This window comes from Vicugna pacos, chromosome 1 (assembly GCF_048564905.1).
Source record: "Vicugna pacos chromosome 1, VicPac4, whole genome shotgun sequence".
Lineage (NCBI taxonomy): Eukaryota > Metazoa > Chordata > Mammalia > Artiodactyla > Camelidae > Vicugna > Vicugna pacos.
In genome coordinates, this window is record NC_132987.1 from 81,448,907 (window position 1) to 81,463,102 (window position 14,196).

Below are 14,196 nucleotides of genomic sequence, written 5' to 3' on the forward strand. Positions count from 1 at the left end.
AGAAGGAGTAGAAGCAGAGATGGAATTCACAGCCTGGATGTCAATAATGAAATTAACAGGAACAGCTCACATGCATAATCTAAGTGTTTCATTAACCAAATGAAAGCAAAGCTGTGACTCCCGATGCAGCAGCCTTGGTGACAAGCGTGACACTCTGGCGTGCCGCTGAGGACACGTAAACAGAAAGATCCTGACGGATGTTCTCTAACCAAAAGAAATGCTCCAATAAAACTTTTTGCTTTTGTTTCTTTTGTGGTTATCTGAGAGATACCAGAACATTTATGGAGGAGATAGAATGGTTAGTGTTAAAATTAAGTAACTTTTCCACTACTGCCCAGTTTTCATGGAGGGAGGGGAAGCTTAATTTACATGATATTCCAAGATTTAGCATATATTTGAAATACATGAATTTTGCCTATAAAGTGTTAATTCACTTGAGAAAGTGGGATATATGTCCTGTGTCACCTACAAGTCTGTCCATGGAGAGAGCAAACCACTAATAGAATCACCAAGAATGTCAAAGTGCCATCTAGAGGCTGGTTAAGCACCTTATAGGTAAATGATCCTTAAAATACACATAGGGTGGGGTTCTGGCAAAGAACAGGAGAAGGGACTCTGGAACTGATACAAATCATATAACTAACTTTACGTGCTTATTCAAAGATCCTACACTGCAATCTAACAGATTACTTTAAAGGAGAGAAGGTATTACACTTTTACTTACTTTAAAACATTAACTCATGTTTTCAGCCAAGTGTCAGCACTGAATTGGCTTGTGATTATGGGCATTCAACATCCTGTGTGCCATTGAAGTAACTTCAGCATCAATTTTGCAGCTGGCAAACTATTGCTATTTATGTTTTCAGTGCAGTTGAAATAATCTAGAAGTTATTTTACTTCCATTAGACATTAAGAATAGAACCAAATGTAAAATCATTACTTTGCCAATTTACTGTGAAACCCAAAGGAAATCTCTCAAAAGTATCATTTATTGAATGTAAAAGTGAAGGAAAAAAGCAGTTCTTGGAACTAGTTAACATTTCAGTCAGTTAGGAATATCAAAAGTATACTAAGGATTTTTAGATTTTTCCATGTATGTCTGTATAAAATAGCATTAAATAGCTGATTAAACATCTTCTATATTCTAAACAGTATTAGTACTGTTACATGCCTTTTAATCCTAAAAAACCAGCAAGTTGAGCATGGTCTCTGTTTTACACTCAAGGACACTAAGGCTGCAGTTCGTCAATGTACCTGACTAGCTAATTAGCGACAGCCCAAATTCCAGTACAGGTACTTCTGAATTCAAAGCCAATGCTCTTAGGTTCTCAAGTGAGTCCTTTTTGAGATTCAGATATATATGATATATCTGTCATATATTATATAACATCTGAGATATATTATCTATATCAGGTAAATAATAATATATATTATAAACTCTAGAGATAATAAATACATACATATATATAAACTCTGGAGATAACAGGAATCTATATACAAAATAAAATTATAAGATTAGAGCTTAGACTCTTTGAATTCTAAATTTTCTTACCTCCTTATGTGTGAGATGTGATAAAGGATAACACGTGAAACTTCAGTGCCCTAATTAACAGTATACGCCAAGCTGTTTAGGCCAGTCACCAAAACACTGCAAATTGGCTCTCACCCCTCCACCTCTCCTGCGTTCTGTCTTCCTTGTTTCTGCTCAGGCTGAGCGTCGTTGAAGAGCTGACCCGCCACACGCTTTTCATATTAAGCATCACCAGGATCCTGACTATTACTTGCCCCTCTTTTACGTATCCTTTTTAAGAGTCTCCCAGGCCCCAAAATACTGTGTAAGACTAACCTTCACTTGAAGCCTCTCATTCCGCACCTCTTCACCCAGCATTGTCTCCTTCACTGATCCTGTGTCCTGAGCTCCAGCTTTTACCTTTTCTCTCCATTTCAGTAACTCTCTGTCTTTATATATATATAGATAAACAGTTGACCTTTGAACATCATGGGGGTTAGGGTCCTGACCCTGCACAGTGAAAATCCATGTATAATTTACAGTCCACCCTCCATATACGAATCAATATCCACTGCCTTCATTAAGTCTTCACCTACTCCCTATCTTATTAGAAACATGAACTTCTTTATTCTTATCATTTTACTAACATTTTTTTCTCTTGGAGGCCATTAAAAGACAGCGTTCTTACCGAATCTGATGGAAGTTTCTCTGTTTCTTCGACATCTTTAGTGTATTTGATCCCGTTGACTTCCTCTTACATCTTGAAATCACATTCTTTGGTTTCATCTCATCTTTAACAGGCTTTGGGTTTTTCCTTAGCCCACTGAGGCAAAGACTGTTTATATTATTCAAGCGAGGTGTGACCACCTGTTTCTGTGCCTCAGAAAAGCCCGTATCCTCTGGGAAACACTGAGACCAGCAGCTTACTGCTTCTCTTTCCAAGCTCTGCTGCGCTCCCTCCTCAGAAGGGTGAGAGAGGCTCTTTCCCGTCTGGTCCTGAGGAGGCCTCTGCTCTTCCGCCCTCGAAGACGCTTTTCAGGTGCTTCTCATTTACTCTAATACTCCAGAACTAGGGAGACAACAATGAGAGTCTGAGGATTTAGTTCCCTAAATTAGTGTTGCCTTCCTCCTAAAAGAGCTCAATCAACCAGATTATATGTGAGAAAGAAATTTTACTGATTTGAGGTCATCTTTTTATCTCATTAAACTACTTACAAAGATTTGTCACCAGCAGAGGAAGTTCAAACATTAAGTTCTGAATAATCTTCAAACTAGATAACAATTTCTTGAATCTATAAGTTAGTCATTCAGTCATTGTGGATTTTAGTGACTAGTGTATAAGCATTAAGAAAATAATGTTTCTAAAATTATAAAGCAATTGGAGGCACGCTAGTCTTTCAACACTAAGTGAAACAATAAATTGAAAATGTATGATTACAGACACGTAAAATAAGGCTAAAAACAGAAAAATATTTAAAAGAAGTTAGCCAAAATAGTAGCGAGAGTTAATTTCCAGTGCTATAGTTTTCTTTAATATTCACATATTGCTGTGATTTTTTTTTTTTAAGGAAACGCTGGTTTCAAAACACAAGTAAAACTCAAATGCACTATCCCATCAGGTAACTTGCTCTCAGCTGGGTAACTTTGGTCCTCCTCCTCAGTGCCTCCCAGTGCTTAACAGGTGTCACTCCTTTTATTCCACAAGCTAAGAAGAAATTCCAAACACACATCACTGCTATCCCCAAGCTGTTTATCCTTTTGGAAGCAAGGCATATGTTGAATTATTTTTTAGCCCATCCAGAAAATTTTATGTGCTTTTAGGATAAGCTCTGTGCACTTTCATAAAGAAGTAGCCAAATAATGAGATTTTTCTAATGCTTAATGATTCAAGCAACAATAAAATGTTACCAATACATATTAAAGTATAACAATAAAATCTGCATTTTTCCCCTTTGCAGCTAGAAACACATGTTGAAATATTCATCTGTTTGAAGCCCAACATATAAATATGCAAAAAGTCACCAGATAATCTCTACACAAGTGAAAATAAGTTGTAAGAACTGCATGTGAAAGATCACCATCAACACTGAAATAATATAAATATGTGCTAAACAGAAATAGACGCAGGCACTTCCTAAACTAACACAAAATGAGTATTTCAGGGACACGTAATGTAATTTGCATCCTGGGGGTATAATTTCATCTTCTCGTCAAAGAATTTATATTCATAACCTGCCACGAAGAATTACAGAATGAGATTCTAGGATGTTTTCGTTTGTGTTTTTATTTTTTAACCAGCATTAGAACAGTAACTTTGGAGCGCTGACCATAGTCAGTAGATCATTTGAAACGTTTGCCCTGTCATGCTACAAAGTAAATAGTCCAATTTGCCATTTCTGGAGGTTTGGGGGATAACGGTGGTACTCATGTTTTAAACCACAGGGCCCTGTTGGCTCATATCTACTTCTCCCTACCCAAATAAATACGTGCACACAGTGAAACAGTGAGATCTCTGGCATACCCACAGGTCTTCTTAATTTCTCTCTTTTGTTCTGCTTCTGTTCTCTAGCTCAGCGAGAGAAAGGGAGATGTGTTACTGTGGATTCTTGGCTCTTTCCACCTTTGAAATAATTTCCTTCCCTCCTGTCTTCAATTTAGCATAGCTCTTTTTAAAAACTGAAATGTTATTTCCATTTCCTTTGAAATTGCCTTTTCAATTCATTGCATTGCTGTGTGTTGATTTCCTTTTTCAAGTTTGCATGCAGCTAAACATGGTCTATAAATTTGCTGCTAGGAGAGTGGACTATAATATTGTCCAAACTTGAGCCTTCATCATGTATTATAACTGATGTATTGATTCATTTAGTTAAACCCTCCCCAATGAATCGCATTGTTCATAACCCTCTAGAGCTGCACTGTCCAATATGGTAGCTACTAGCCATGGGTGGGTATTTGTATTGAAATGTAAAGTAATTGCGATTAAACAGAATTTTAAATTCAGCTTCTCAGTCACACTAGTCACACTTCACGAGCTCAATCACCACATGTAGCTAGTGGCTACCATATTGGACAGCACAGATGTTACAGAACATTTCCATCACCTCATAAATTTCTATTGGACAACACTACTTTCGAGAAAGTCTCGCAGACTAAAGAGCTAGAAATCTAACCTGGTCTTCTTGAAGTATTAGAAGTCAGAGGGGTTTTTTGTTCCCTACTTAATATAGGAATTCAATATATACTGGTTAGAATGTGATTAGTATGTAGGTGAAAAACAAAACTAACATGTTAGAATTTATTTACCAATGCACATTACATGAAAGGGAAAACAAAACATCCAAGCTGTGATGTACTTACATTCTCTGCTCCGGGTGGAAGCTCTGACTCTAGCAAGCAACAATCTTTGGTACGACTGAAGCTCATTTAATCCTCAATTTATCACACACCCACTATGAGCAAGTTGATGATCTGCACATTTTGTTGCAGGGGGGAAAAAAGTCAAGAAAACAGTTTCCATTCTAATGGGGAAGATTGCCATGTATTTAAATAAATATGGCATAAGCAGGGGCATTTCCAGGCTTTGTGGGGCCTTGAAACTCATGCAATTTAGAGAGCACTTAAAAAAACAAGAACTCGCCCAAATTGGAAATATATAAAACTATATATATATAACTCCCAGAGTGTTGAAATTAGTCTGTGCAAGAAAGTGTTCCTGAAAACCGAGCTTCATTAGTTTGCTGTAAAGCCACTTCTGAGTATTAAACAAAATGTAACAAAGGGCTGTGTGCAAACAGCAGGAGAAATAATCGTAACAGAAAGGACTAGAGCTGGCATTTTCATAGAAAAAGGGCTGAGAGTTAACACTCGATAGTGTTGAAATGATAGTGTTTACGCCTGGCTTGAGGACTCTGTGAGGGCAGGGAGGGTTGGTGTCGTATTTTACTTTTTATATTTCTCACAACTTTTATAGGGAAAATGCATTCTTGTGTACCTCTGTCTAAAAATAGAGTCTGCCGATTTTGTACACACACACACACACACACATAAAGAAAGATGATACTTGAATTAGGTGTTGAAGTCTGGCTTGATATGAAAAGATGGGGGAGTGTCTTAGCTCAGGCTGATCTAATGAGATACTAGAGACAGACATTTACTTCTCACAGTTTTGGACACTTGGAAGTTCGAGGTCAGGATGCCAGCACAGTGAGGTTCTAGTGAGGGTCCTCTCCCTGGCTTGCAGATGGCTGCCTTCTGTGTCCTCACATGGTGGAGGGGTGGGTTGGGGTAAGGAAGATTTCTGGTCTCTTTTTATAAGGGCATTAATTCCATCATGAAGATCCCACCCTCGTGACTTCATCTAAATTTAATTTCCTCCCAAAGGCTCCACTTCCTAACCACACTGGGGTGTGGTTAATGCTTCAACATATAAATTTTGGGGGAACACACACATTCAGTCCATAACAGAGAGAGAGTCAATCCTGAAGAAAGGAATAGAACTTGCAAGGATATAAAGTGAAAAGTGAAGAGAATGTTTGAGCATCTCTTATAAGGACGGCTGCTTTCACGACTCCTAGTTCCATATTACAAAGTTCTCTGCCTGGCATAATATAACATCCACAATTTCATCTTGACATCCTAGGGAGAAAAGAAATGGTAAATGCTCAAAATGCATTGAGACTTAAATGTAATACAATAATTCAGCTGTGTAAAATGGGAAACACAGGCCATCTAGCTAGTAACAAACAAACAGAAGAGCACCTACAGGTTCTTACATGTGTGTACTCACCAGTCCCTGTGTCAGGCTGGCCTCTTCCAGGTATCTGTGTTCTCTTTTTTGACCTGAATTAAAGAATTACAACGAAGAATGCCGCAGGTTCCAAAGTTTAGCTCAATGGATATTCTGCATAAAAAGTACTATCATACTTTTCTCTGAATATCTTTTATTAAATTTACAGGTCTCTTTCTGAGTTCCATGATCTTCTCTGGAGATATCTGCTTTGTATTTTGTATACGTCTGAGACTCTAGAACTGAAGTGAGCATTATAAGCTGAAGCAGTATACTCCAGCCTGATAGGGCAGGTAGAGTCTAGCAAAGGACAGATCAGTATTTCTTTTATAACCATTGGAACAGTCTTCCTGAGTCTCTTAATTCAAGGTTTAATTCAACAGCTTCAGTTCTTTTTCTTTTGGAACCCATGTTCCACAGGCAGGATCAAGATTTCAACCATTAAAATGATTCTACCAATGTGTGTGAAGCACTTACTTTATGCAAGATACTCTCCTACAATGAGAATAAAAAACAATAAGACATAGTCCTACTTTCCAAGGAATCATACTTAGCGCCCTCTGTTCCCACATGGTGTACTCGTGAGATCCACGAATGAAATAAATCAATGAAATAACTAAACTAGGAGAAAGAAATATAAATGGAAAAATTATAATGTATTTATTAGATGAATAAGATGTTGACCATGTTTCTCTTGAATATCAATTCTGACAATCATAATTTTACATAACATATTTATTGTATATCCATGTGTTTGTAAGAAATTGTTCCTAGTTTGTAAAACAGAATTGGGTTAACAAATTTCAATATTTATTAAAGAACATGGTGTTCCACTGAAGATATCACTAACACTAGTTGCTCCCATCAACTCTATTCAAAAATGGGATGACTGGATAAAGACGTTGTAGTATATTTATACAATGGAATACTACTCGGCCATAAAAAATAATAAAATCATGCCATTTGCAGCAACATGGATGGACCCGGAAAATGTCATTCTGAGTGAAGTAAGCCAGAAAGAGAAAGAAAAATACCACATGATATTACTTACATGTATGAATCTAAAAAAAAAGCTAAACAAACTTATTTACAAAACATAAAAAGACTCACAGACATAGAAAACAAACTTATGGTTACCAGAGGGGAAGGAAGTGGGACGAGATAAATTGGGAGTGCGAGATTTGCAGATACTAACTACTATATGTAATAGATAAACAACAAGTTTATATTATAGTACAGGGAACTATATTCAATATCTTGTAGTAACTTATGGTTAAAAAAGAATATGACAACAAATATATGTATGTTCCTATATGACTGAAGTATTGTACTATACACCAGAAATTGACACAACATTGTAAACTGACTATACTTTAATAAAATATATTTTAAAAAAGTAGGATCGCAAAACACTTTTTCTAACTGACAGGTTTCCATATATACCATGTGTATGTTGCCCAAATGGTTCATATCTTTTCTTAGGTTCCCCTTGTTCTATCAGAGATGCAGTTTACCAAATAAATTAGAATATTCATCATTTTACTGGAACATTTGTGGTAAAGGAGAGTACTACATCTCATGGGTCACACTATTTCACTAGAAAAAAAATTCTATGAGGTATGAATATCCTCCCAAGACACTCATCTCGAGTACCAATCATTGTGTCTCCTTTTTCTTCTGACCCACCACACAGCAAATCATAGCACAGCTCAAACTTACTCTTCACTTTCCTTCCTCCTTTTCCATTCAAAGTATCTTTCTCTTCATCCTGAAATAGAGGACACATAACACAGAACAGTCACTTATAAATCTTAGAGAGAGCTTAACAAAAATCTTCTCAGATATCATCTGCCAGGATGTTACTTCTCCACATATCATTATGTAAAGACTTATTTAATTAAACCTTCTAAATACATAGGACTATATGACTCCATAGCTTTGATATCATTAGAAGAAAGAAATAATAATAATGGCTAATATTTAATGAATGTTTACTGTGTGTCAGGCACTGTTCTAATAGTTTTATATAAGTAATGTCATTTAGTGCTCAAAATAATCTTACAATCTCCACACTATATCCACATTTAATACCCACATTTAGTTAATCTTCATTTTATTATAGCCACATTTAATAAACCTGAAAACTGAAGCAGAGAGGCTAAGCAACTTGCCAAGGCCACTCAGCTAACATGGTAGAGCTGGGACTTTTAATCGAAGCTCAGGTACCAAAGCACAATTAGCCACTCTATCACAGTGCCTCAGCCAGGAACTCAACCCCCAGCCCTATTCTAATTCAGCAGGGGATACTAGCAGAAAATTACATAGAGTCACAGGGTAACTATTCAATATACAGCATTTCTGTGTAAGAAAAGAGCTTCAGTGTGTGGCTCTGGATCTTTGCACATAGAAATTAGATGTTGAACTAGATGAGTGGTCTAGTTAGGTAAGAACCAGAAAAAAACCCACAAGATTTTCTGAAATCTACAGTATTTGTCATTAAAAGAGATGTTCTTTTTCACTGTTTTTTATGCCATTTAATTAATATATGGTTATAGCCAATTAAGGCAAAGACAGTGCTTTTAAATTCTTTTCAGTCTTCTAAAATTTCAAACATAGTCCTTCACAAATGTAAAAAGTCCATAAATATCACAGGAAGAAATAACAGACAAAGACAAAGGTGGAGTTAGATAAAAGAAAGTAAAGTGTAGTGAGCATTTGTTCAATTATTTTGTTTAAACCATTCCGCTCAAAAAGCTTTATGATTTACTTAGAGAAATATGATTTTTCAAGGTGCTTGCATTTCCTACTTTTTCTTTTCTGAATGATCACTTCTGTATAATTCACTATTTATAAGTTTTCTATTATGATATGGGCTGGAAAAATAAAATTGGAAAAAATTAAGATTTAATAATAAGAGGTTCACTGAGGACAAAGGGAAATGTAATTGGATAAAATCAGATTTTGAGAATTTCCCTGTATATCGCAATAATATGCAGTTCCTTTAAAAATACAATGTTTAAATATACCTATATCTTTTCATTTTACAAGGTGTGTTCACATAATTTCTGATTTATTCCTCAGGAGAAACTTACAAAATCAAGGAATGACTTGATAAATGGAGAGCAATTCAGTAGGAACCACAAATATCATAAAAATGAATATTTCCCCAAGTTAATCTAAATATTAAATGCTACTTCACACAATATTCCAACAAGGTATTCTGTAGACTTGTACAAACTGATCTTCAAATCCACATGGGGAAGAGTCGCAGATACTGTACCACTAAGACAGATCCAGAAATGCAAGAGAAGCAAAATGTCCCCTCAGACATGATATCGTCATAAAGCTATTGTAACTGGAAGGTGATAATTATAAGAGAATAAGTAAAAGGAAAAGAATGATGAGCCAGAACAAAGATCGGTGCACTTACGGAAATCTATTATACACCTGAGATAGCATTACACCTCGATGGGGTTGATTCAAGAAATGTGGGGGGACTAATGCATATTTCCTATAGGGAAACAGTAAACGTAGAGCCCCATGCCAAGCAAAGCAGAATTCACTGTTCACAAAAGAAGAGCTCGTAATGTCCACGTGGTATTTGGAAAGACGTTTATCCTCACCTATAACCAAGGAAACAAGTAATAAGAACAGTAAAATCCATTTTATCAGATCAGATCGGCGAAATTTGAGAAGTTGGATAACAGTCAATTGGGCAAAGAGATAGAGAAATTGGAAATTCTTAAACATTGGTAAGAACATAAATTAGCAGCATCACCATGGAAAACAAATCAAGATCATCTAATAAGACTGGAAACATGTAAACTCTCTGAGCTAACAACTCCATGTCTAATATGATATTGAGGAAACACTCCCACAAGTGAACCAGGAGATATGTAAGAAATGTTCTTTGGAATGTTGTTAGTAATAATAAAAAATGGAAAATAAAATTTCATCAGCTGTATTCTCTCATTTAGAGAACACATATATTGCTCCTCCTACAAGCTGGAACTATTCTAAAGGGTTGGTAATTTATTTGATTTTCATAGCAACTCCATGATCTAGGTACTATTACAATCTCCATTTTGTAGATGAGAAAACTGAAGCACAGAGAGGTTAAGTAACTCCTCAAGGTCCCACAGCAATAAATGGTTACAAACCCAGATGGTGTGGCTCCAGATTCTATGCTTTCTCTTAAGCATCAAGCTGTGTTGTTTCTCACACATTAGAGAATTAAATAATTTATGCTATAAGATAGCATGTGTTATTGTGAACAGATCTTTAAAATTATAATGAAGAGGGGAAAAGCAAGTTTCAGGATACTATGTACACTTTGATAGCATCTGCATAAGTTTTAAAAAGATGCAGGTGCACAATATTATTTTTTTTCATTCACATATGTGTACATTCCAGTATGTGACTGGAAGAATTCATATTAAATTTATGAAGTGGGTGATTCTGGGGGGATGGGAAAGGAAATAAGACTGGGGATAGGAGACTAAGAGGCTTTCAGGTTTATATTTAAATGTGGGGTAAAGAAAACCTTTAATGAAATATGTGTGTGTGTGCGTAAACTCTAATGTACTGGTGAAGACAGAGGCTCCAAGAGGTTGTGGCTTACTCAAGGACAGTTAGAAAACAGCAGAACTAGAAACCAGACTCAAGATAGAGTTTTATATTCTAAATCCAAGGTTTTCTCCTTTTAAACTTTGCCTAACCAGATATTTGCTACATATATTTAAGCTGCCTAAAAACAGTTGAAAAAGAGATTATAGTGAAATATAACCTATTTTACCCCAAAATCTTTCCTGATTATTAATTTACCTATTAACGCACACAACAATATTTACTGAACAACTGTTTTGCACAAGCCATTATGTTTAGGGACTAGATGTAGGTTGACACTCAAGTGAAGTATGAATCTATGGCCCCTGGTTTACAAAACCAGGGCTCCAATCACTGTCAGCAAAAAGAGGTTGTAAAGCTAGTAACTGTTCATTATTTGAGCTTCTGGAAGAAAATCTCTGCAAGTCTGACAAGGGGTTATCTTTATGCATTATTTTTCTTCATGGTGTAATAATAATTTCAAGCACTATTATTGTTATTATTATTCTCTGTAATTATATAATAATCATGATATCACATTTCTAACCCTCCAGAGAGAAAAGGAAAAATCTACTGGGAAGATGATGAGAGAGATTAGACCAAATGGTCTTGATAAATTTTCTATTGTAATTTTAAACAAAGCCCTAGACGCCATCTGACTAATTGCAGATATTTCTGGAAAGCTTGAAGGTCTCCAAATAATTAGGTTGGGAAGCGGAGGGGGGAATCAGTTAGGAAGCTGATATCTCCCTGGACACGGCTGCAGACTGGCAAGTGGCCTGCAGGCCGTGGTGATGCTGGCAGTGTGAGCCCCAGGCGGTCCATCTTCGAGACTAATTTGGACTCAGAAGCAAGGGCGTATCTATCCAATTCAGGAAAGCATTCTGACCATGAGAAGTATTTCAAAGCAAAGTTTCATAGAAGAAAGAGGAAACTTGAAATTCAATTTAAAATGTATTCTTTATAAGCTGAACAAGCAACAGTTTTATGTGCACTAACCAAGATGCTCTGTCATTCCTCATCAGTCACTGTTACATTCAAATTCCTGTGCTAAGGAATAAAGAAGTGTCCGGGGGACTGGTAATTCCTGATTTGCTTCACTAAGCCTGCCAAAAACAAAACCAAACCAAAGTTGATAAAGGCATCTTGTGACGATCTGGCTATCATGATTATTCTCATCCAACAAAACTAATCTGAGACACTGAAAGGAACATTAATAGAAGTGTTTTTAAATTTAAGGAAAAGATGATGATAAATATCAATGTTGGCAGCAGGAAGGCTATGTTTTAGCTATAAGATCTAAAAGGAAGAAAAAGTTCTTCCTTGCCAACAGTCTTCATTTCTTTATTTAAACTCTGATTTCTTGCAAAGATCATTTCTTTCTGATGAGAATATTGATAGCAGCTTTTGTAATAGCCACAGCAGAGTGATGCAGAAATATGGCTTTTACACCCAGTAGATTCAATGCATACTTTTATAGCCTATATTCTAAGGTCTTTGCATATTTCAACATAGGTATATTCATTTCCAAGAGGAGATATAACAAACTACCTCAGGCTTGAAACATGAGAAATTTCTTCTCTCACAGTTCTGAAGGCTTAGTCCAAAATCAAAGTCGGACAGTGCCATGCTCCCTGGGCAGGCTCTGAGGAGGAACTGTTCTTTACCTCTTTCTTGCTTCTGGTGGTTGCCAGCAACCTCGGTGTTCCTTGGTTTATAGTTGCATCACTCCAATCTCTGCCTCTGTTATCACACGGACTTCTTTCTTCTGAGAGTGTCTGTATGTCCCCAAAAGGCCCTCTTGTTTAACACTAGTCATTGCACTGGGGGCCTACCTTAATCCAGAGCAGCCTCATCTTAACTTGATTACATCTGCAAAGACCTGTCTCCAAATTAGGGCACAACTGCAGGTACCAGGGATTAGGATTTGAGCATATCTTTTTAGAGAAAGCAATTCAACCAGTTAAAAATAAGTTAAATGCATATTTGAACTTCCTGAACCTAGAAGGCAGGAACAGATGAGGGAAATGAATTTCTCAGCATTAGCTAGCTATTTAATGTTTTTTTAGTGCAATCATGAGGTTACAAGGCAGGAAAGGCCTTTCTGTATGGTCACACAGAGCAAGACTAGGCATGCAATCTCCCATGAATCCTGATTTCCTACATATAAGATAGGCAAAAAGGGGTATATACAGCCACGTCAAGAGCTAGGCCCCAGCAGGTCATGAACTGTAACACTTAGACTCTGGAAATAAGGACAGGGGATGGCAGTGGGGAATGGGAAGGAAGCCTATCATACCAATTTCACAGAAAATTGAGGAACAGAGACATTACACACACCATCCAAAGTCCATGAGCTAACCAGTGGCAGGACTGGGATTCAAAGTCTTTCAGTCTAGGCCCAGAGATCCTAAATTTTTCACAATTGTATTTATTCTTAAAGAAATGGCTCAAAGGAAACTGTTCTAGCTCTATGTGGTAATACCGTATCAGTTATTCCTTATAAGCTGATACACACAAGTGCCTTTGCCTAGACCTTCCCTGGGCATCTAATTCCCCCAAGAAATCTCTTACAAGCTCTAAGGCAGATGAAGTTCTATATTCCTGTTCCTGGACATTTCTTTGTACCAGAGACATAGCGGATAAATCCCTTCAGATACTGTTGTACATATCTAGGCACAATTCTACTTCAGACAAGCCAATTTACTTGCATTTCCCCCAAGTTCTATGTTCTACAGAGCACTGCGCCTTGCCCAAGCTGTCCACTTCCCTCATAAGGATTCACCATTCTCTTCCTCCCAAACATCTTGGCCAACTGTTACTTAGAATTCCAAGCTACATTTAAAGTGCTACCCCTACATAGATTCATTTCCTGATCCCTATCCACCACCCAGACTCTTCCCCTTTGACCCTGTTTGGGACCCATAGCAGTAGGTATTCCTATCAACCAAACATTAATTCACATCTTACTTCTTTCTAACGGAACCTGGAAAATATTCAATTAACCAAGCCCATTCACAAATCGAGGTAGTCAGAGAAATCTCACCCATCTCCAGCTTAAAGGATGCCCTTGATTTTTGTTAAAATTGTATCATTGTATGGGTAAGCTGTTGCCAACCACACATTTCAGCAGTTCAAAGCGACTGCAGTTTGTTATTGATCATGATTGTGCAGGTTGGCTAATCTTCTGGTCTGTGCCAGCTCAGCTGGAGCTGGATCTGGAATGACCTCAGTTGGATGGTCTTCAGCTTCAGCTGGGACCTTAGCTAAAACGGTTTGGAAAGCTGAGAGCCTC

At 37.0% G+C, this 14,196-nt stretch overlaps 1 long non-coding RNA gene across 1 annotated transcript in view; it reads right to left on the reverse strand.

Annotated features, from left to right (window-relative positions):
• Positions 1-744: 744 nt before the first annotated feature.
• The window catches only part of LOC116277660 (uncharacterized), a 113,156-nt gene continuing 99,704 nt past the window's right edge, over positions 745-14,196 (reverse strand). Inside the window, exons 9-13 of the long non-coding RNA XR_012075039.1 lie at positions 8,016-8,064; positions 6,297-6,349; positions 4,868-6,145; positions 2,199-2,579; positions 745-881 (exon numbers count right to left, since the gene is read on the reverse strand). This is a non-coding gene — a long non-coding RNA (uncharacterized lncRNA). The remainder of the gene's footprint in view (positions 882-2,198; positions 2,580-4,867; positions 6,146-6,296; positions 6,350-8,015; positions 8,065-14,196) is intronic.